A 6,972-nucleotide genomic window follows, 5' to 3' on the forward strand; every position below is an offset into this window, starting at 1 on the left:
TTCTTACAAATTGAGTTGTTTCCATGTACTTTAGATTTTTGATTCTATACATGCAAATAACTCGCATAGGCATTTGGAAGGTGTTAGCTCTGCCAAGTTTCGGTGACCCATTTCTACACTGGCTAGCCAAGCGCGAGGTACCTCCGCTGAACCGACAAGCCCCGCCCTAAAGAACGGTTGCATCAATTTGATCCAAACGTTATTTAGAACTTCCGGACCCTCGTCAAATGGACAAAGATCCAGCGCGTATATAATTGTTAGCAATAACAGTATTCCTAATTCCAGTCATAGCTCATAACGCCGCGAATCTGGACGGGGGATCGAACCTCGCCTTGAGCAATTTTGATTTTTTGTTCATGTTCAGGACTTTAAAGAATTTTATATTTCCTTAACTTTCTCGTTGGGAGCAGATGGTAATCGAACCCAGCACTATTCGGTTATAAAGCGAACACTGTAACCAGTCAGCCACGGCCGCTCTTGCAACACTTGAAAATTAAATAAGGATGCAATAAGGAAATTCCTCACCGGGTTTGAACAACACGATCTCGAACAGCTGTTCTATGCCGCGGAAAGTACAAATCCAAATCCCTCAGCTCCACCTAGTTGTACATATTGGCCAACTTCCACTAGTCTTCTTCAGACCATAATTTGATAGCAATCGCCACCCAGCGCCGTTCGGTATAAAACTGTATGTAAGGCGAATTTAGTAATTCACTTGGTTAATGGCCGGCGCAGACAAAACAGTTTCCTTCTTAACCAGGTGCACAAGTTTTAAAACATTCACAAACCGTTCGAATAATTTTGAAGACATTTAAATTTTGTCTCAAACATTAAAAAATGAAAACTCCATGTAAATGACAGGAGCACAAAAATTTTCCTGTTTGACGTGAAATGGCTGTATTTAAAATGCTTCTACAAACAACACAAAGAAACCCATTTTTGATTGAAACATTCTGAATCAAGATTTGAATGATTTTCTTAAACAAACATGGCCGATCGAAAATGAAGCCTTTTTGAGCCTGAAGGATGTCTTTTTTTTTTCAATGAAAGAGCGATTTTCACCAAATTCTGGAAATAAATTTTATTTATATTTTTTATTTGGCTACAAATTATTTTTACCTGAGGCCTTTGGATAATCTAGCCTGAACTTTTTTTTTTTCATAAAATTATTTTTATTAGGCACTTTTCGGTACTGGGACCTGGTTAGGACCGAGTCGGCTTTTGTAATTACTACACGGCTTCTGAAGAATCGTGAAAACTCACTAGCCTTAACGATAAAGCTTCTGAGAGCAATGGTCTTATATAAGATCTTTTTTCAGCTTATAACATGTGATCGTTTCATCTTGTATTTGTTTCGATATTTTGTAAAATTTTATCGAAAAAATATAAATATTGAAATAAAAAGCCATGGTTCCAACATTAGCGTGAAAACGTGAAAACGTGTTTTAAAATGCATTTAACACCAATTCAGTTGTTTTGCAATCATTAGGCTGGTACAAATTTTTATTTAAAGTTTTTGTACCCCCCCTTTAATGTTGGCCCGAAAAATCAGGGGGGAAAAATATTTTTTCAAAAAACTTGAATATTTTGATGACAATTTAAGTGCAATTAGTTAAAATCAATTTAAAATGAATTCCCCTGCGTTTAGAAAGATTTTTAGCATGTTTGGGTTGATTTAAAAATCTTTTGAATTTTTGAAAATTTTCGATGTCTACCATCGCTAAAGTTTTTTTTTTCGCTAAAATTTTTGTTTTCGTCAAATTTTACATTTTTTGAAAACTTTTATTGCAAAACAACTGAAAAAAAAACAACTGAACTAGTGTAAAAAACATTTTAAAACACTTTTTCCATGCAAATGTTGAAACTATGGCATGTTATTTTTATAGTTATATTTTTTTGGCCCCCCCCCCCTCGACTCCGGCCAGAGCCGAGGGACAAAAACTTTTAAAAATATTTGCATCGGCCTTAGTTTTCAAAAAAAATTGACGTAAACAAAAATTTAAGCGAAAAAAACATTTTGTGATAATGAACATCGACAATTTTTAAAAATTCAGAAGATTTTAAAATAACTCTTTTTGCATCGGTTTTCGACGTACTTACGTTAAACCGATTTCAATAATGCTGACTCACCACACATAACCTACGGACGCCTAGAAATGAGTAGAAACTTGCAACAGAGACCACAAAAGACCCGGTGGTCGTCAAAGTGCTTTGCTTTTTTATGTTTATCGAGCTGTCAAATCGCAACATGGAGTTAAATTTTCTGTGCAGTTGCTGTGAAGCTTAATGAGGCTTTTCAAATAGTTGAACTCCATGTTGCACTCACACACTCTCACTTTTAATTTCTCGATAGGACCATTACGATTAAAACTACACAGCAAACTGCACTACTAAAATTTTCAGTTAGTTTTTCACTGAAATTCAGTTAAAATTTTTATGGAGCTGTCAAAGTTTGCTGAAATTTCAGCAAGTTTTCAATTACTGAAAATTTTAGTAGTGCAGATTTCAGTAAATTTAACTGAATTCAGTAATGAGAAATGAGAGATTTGTTTATAGGACCTAATAAAAAAAAAGTCTGGATATGTTACTGTTACTTCATTTTAGGCGAAATTAACCAAATGTCGTAACCAGTTTCGATAGTCGGCTAACCGGATGGAAATAGATTCATATCCTGAAACCAGCCAAAGATACATTATTGTTCACTACATATGAAACTGTAGTTAAGATTCACTCCAGTGCATCAACCCGTCTCTTTCTAACCATTCCAACACAGTCAAAACAAAACTCACCGTTTTCTTTAAAGAGAATCGCCTGCTCGTGCACGTCCCCCCTCAACCCACTCCATTCACAAACTTCACTTCACCCGCACACACCGCTCTCACTCACACGAGTCACGCTCTCCTCTCCCAGCGCGATTGGCAAAGAGAAAGAGTAAGAGGGAGAGCTCAAAAAATCAGGTTTTCGTTCGGATCACAACACCGATCGGTGGCCGAGAAATTCCGCGGACACGATCTCCAGCGAGGTTTTCCACGACGCGCACACACTCACGCACACGCGGGCCAAAAATTGGTTTTAATTTTCTATTTTTTCGACACTCGGCGCGACAAAAAACCGACTTGCTGCTGCTGCTGCTGTTGCAAGTGATTGCGAAACAACTCTCTCTCGCGGGAGGACTTTTGGGGGTAGCAAGCAGCACTCACACTCTCCCTCTCTTTTCTGCTCATTCATTCGGGGGGTGATTGCGCTCCCGCTCTAGCCAACGGGATCTAAAGCGCGTTGTGCAATTATTTTCCAAAGTCCCTTCTTCGGATGACGAAAAGGGAGAGCAGCAAAAAACAACAACAAATTCAAATACACGTGATGTTGACGTTTGGGAGCAATGTAAGTTAAGTGAAGAAGGTGTGCTGTAGTACAAAATTATTGTGTACATTTTTGAAATTAAAAAAAATAATACACTCAACCCCCGATGGTTGGTCACTTTTTCGTTTGACACTTTTTTAGTTTGTACCCCGTCAAAGTCAAACTAAAAAGTGACGAACTGTCACTTTTTACACGGCGCTCACGCACACTATCAAAACACACGTTTGGTAGTGTGCGTGAACTCCGTGTAAAAAGGGTGTCAAACAAAAAAGTGACCCCGTTCGTCTGACAACAGTTGGTGTCAAACCATCGGGGTTTGAGTGTATAAATACCAGATTAAATTCTCAAAAGGTCCTATCTGCGTAGGAAACCCATGACTCAAAGGTTGTTTTGAAAATTTACTCTAGAAAAACAATGTTCGCTCTACACGCAAAATCCACATAACACAGATCTGTGTAAAATTTGACACAGATCGCCCAAAACCTGGAATACACAGAATCTGTGTAAAAGGCTTGTACACAGAAGTGTGTACAGCCGTTGTCTGTCAAATCTGTGTAATTTTTCAACCAGTGACCTGTGTAAAATTTTACACAGATCTGGGTAAATTATTTCAGGCACATTTTTTTAATTCTAGATTAATAAAAAACGTTTTAAATACTTTAATTAAATCAAAATAAAACAAGATTGATGTTTATTGATGTTCAACAGTGTCTGTTGCTGAATTATTTTACATCTTTCGGTAGATATCATATTGGACGATGTTGGAGCTAGTTTGGTCCCGGAAAGTGATCTAGTTTTCTTGGAGCGATGATGTATACGTTCCTGGCAGAGCGTTCCACTTCAGGGCCTGCACATCTAGGCTTTCGGACGCAGGAATTTGGCTTCATTGACATCATTCATTCAATCAACGCTATGAAAAAATATAAAGTTAGGTTAGGGTAAGACTGTGACTATAAAGTATAATTTTCTTACCATCATCCGCCGACTCTTGACCAACTAACAATTCCTTGGATACGGCATCGATTCCAGTGCAATAGGTCCGCTATCTGGAAAGTTGACTTGTTTAATAAAAGCAATTCATGTAATATTTTTTAGAAAAAATACCCACCATCTTTGCTAACTGCTGGTTGCTCTGACTGCTGAAAAAATGCCAACACTTTTTTACCCAGATTTAAAAGGGAAGCTGATCGAAAATCTGTGTAACTTTTTACACAGATCTGTGTTGAAAATTTACACAGTTTTGACAGCTAGAACATGTTCAACAACCTGTGTAATTTTTTTTACACAGATCTGTGTTATCAGGATTTTGCGTGTACAGCATTGCCTTGGCGTTCTAGATTGCGAGATTCCTACTCGAACTGGCACAACGTTCTGCGTTCACCACTGCGTCGAACGGACAATCTTGCTCTTAGCTTAAGTGTCCGAAGGATTGATTGTTGAGGCAATTGCAAACCTCTTCTTAAACCTTAGCTTCCATCCACCCCGAGATTCGAACTGACGACCTTTGGATTGTGAGTCCAACTGCCTACACCCAACCGGCGGTCGCATGATTTTGATGCATGGCAGCATGAAAGTATATCAGAATCTGCATGAAAACTGTCCTCATGCATTTTTTGCGATATATATATAGGGGTATGACATTTTTGCCCGTTACCGACAATTATCGACATTACCGACTGCAGATTGATTGTATATCAGAAAAAAAAACCTTAACAGAACGAGGATTGAACCATCAACTTCTAGGTTGCTGATCCGACACGCTACCACCGCGCCATGGACGCTTGATGAATGGTGAGGGACAGAGCGCGAACATAATAAGGCTTTCTAGTCAGAAATTTACCAACACATTCAAAGCATGTTTACATGACAGCTGGACGTTTGTTTGCATCAGGTTTCCTATCTCTTTCTAACAATTTTTTTTTTGTCAAGCGACTTCTAGCTGGTTTATTTGACTGACTGCCCGATATGTCAGCCAACATACTTCGCAGGGCTGTGACAGCTACAGCTCGATCATTGTTTGCATCAGGACACTGTGACGAGGAGTTCGTCATTTTTGAGTTAAATTATATTTTTTTCACTGGGCCTAGAAAGCCTTATGTTCTCTCTAGATTGTTGCTCGGGGACGCGCCAGCATTCTATGTGTTGGTGAGAACTGCAGATCGCTGACGTGTTTACACGCGGGCAAAAATGATCTATGGGCTTGCTGCAAAAAATGTAATAAAATATAACATTTTCTGCAGCAAATTCACTGTTGCAGATTTTGAGATATATTTTTCGTTTGGGTATACCAGCGACTCCACCAAGACAGGACCCAGGGAGACGACTCCTACACCTGGACTAAGCTAACAACCTAAGCGCTAGGTTAGACCGGGGCCAACTTTTACTTCCCGGCAAATCGGGCAAATCTCGTCTCGAAATTTTTCAAAGATATCTTTGTATTTTTCATTGCAAATATGTCTAATCTTATAGGATGTTTGAACCTATAGAATGACATTTTTAAAAGATTTTCGAAAAACCGAATTTTTTTAATTATATCTTCGGAAAGGCTGAACCAGATCGCCACGTTTCATTAGTTAGAACCAAGTATGTATGTAAAAATCGAGTTTTTGTGATAAGAAAGTATTTTAAAATGAGTACAATTTTTTAGAGTTTATTTTTTTCTTATCCAGATTTTTAAGTTACCCACTCGGAAAATAATCTGCCAAATTTGAGTGTCTGGCGCAGGCGGATGTTTGTCGTGTAGTTCAGACACACTTGGCACACTTATTCTAGCCATGTTTTGCGTAACGCCAGATGAATCTGGCGAAAATCGGGCAAAATTTCAGCGATCTGTCTGGCAACAAAATCAACCGGTTCAATCGGTTGAACCGTGCACGACCGGTTTGTGTCATATTCGCCAGAAATCATGGCAGAAATCTGGGGCAAATCTGAGGGAAATTCTGCCAGATGGCTGGCGCAAGCCCCCAGCCGAACGCCAGAAATGCGTCCGCCATTTCTGACCGGGGAAGATAGCGTTACGAATGGTGCACGACCAGATTGTCAAAATCGCACAGTGGTACCAACATTAGAAAAAAAATGTGTTGCTGCCATGCCATGTAATATTGGCACCACAGCTTTAAAATCTGGATAGTTCTAATCATAACCTATAACTTTGCCAAAGATACCAAATCGATAGATTGTCGAATGTTTTCATAGGACTTTTCTATGGACAGCCCACAAATTTATATGGAGACTTGAACTTGAAGAAACTAATGATGCTAAATGGATTATTTGGACATAAGCACTAGCGTGCCAAGCTCATTGAGGAAGGTGGGGCAAGAATATGGACGTTTTTAGAATTACGTCATTTATGGACACCCACTAACCAAATTTAGAACAAATTTCTGTGGATGGTGGGGCAGTTGCCCCATGTTGCCTGACCCTGTGCACGCTATAGCTATAGTGGGCATAAGGAATCGATGGAAAAAGTTTCATACAAGCTCAGCTGTCAAAATTATATGAATTATACGGAGTCTTGTTTGACCAAACCAATGATGTATAAAGATGTGTCCTCACTTAAAAAAAAAAAAATAAAAACACGCAAATTTACAATCTCATCATAATTACCGATGA

The 6,972-nt window shown here is 38.7% G+C and overlaps 1 protein-coding gene and 1 long non-coding RNA gene across 2 annotated transcripts in view; both read right to left on the minus strand.

Moving 5' to 3' along the window:
• The window catches only part of LOC6040429 (all trans-polyprenyl-diphosphate synthase PDSS1), a 153,403-nt gene extending 150,212 nt beyond the window's left edge, over positions 1 to 3,191 (minus strand). Inside the window, exon 1 of the mRNA XM_038265975.1 lies at positions 2,790 to 3,191. The gene's annotated coding sequence lies outside the window, so the exon portion shown is untranslated. The remainder of the gene's footprint in view (positions 1 to 2,789) is intronic.
• Positions 3,192 to 4,008: 817 nt separating this feature from the next.
• On the minus strand, positions 4,009 to 4,402 carry LOC119765266. The gene is made up of 2 exons (XR_005276606.1): positions 4,333 to 4,402; positions 4,009 to 4,270 (listed from the first exon to the last, which is right to left on the minus strand). It is a non-coding gene; the product is annotated as an uncharacterized LOC119765266 (long non-coding RNA).
• Between the last annotated feature and the right edge of the window lie 2,570 nt (positions 4,403 to 6,972).

This window comes from Culex quinquefasciatus, chromosome 1, assembly GCF_015732765.1.
Source record: "Culex quinquefasciatus strain JHB chromosome 1, VPISU_Cqui_1.0_pri_paternal, whole genome shotgun sequence".
Classification (NCBI taxonomy): Eukaryota; Metazoa; Arthropoda; class Insecta; order Diptera; family Culicidae; genus Culex; species Culex quinquefasciatus.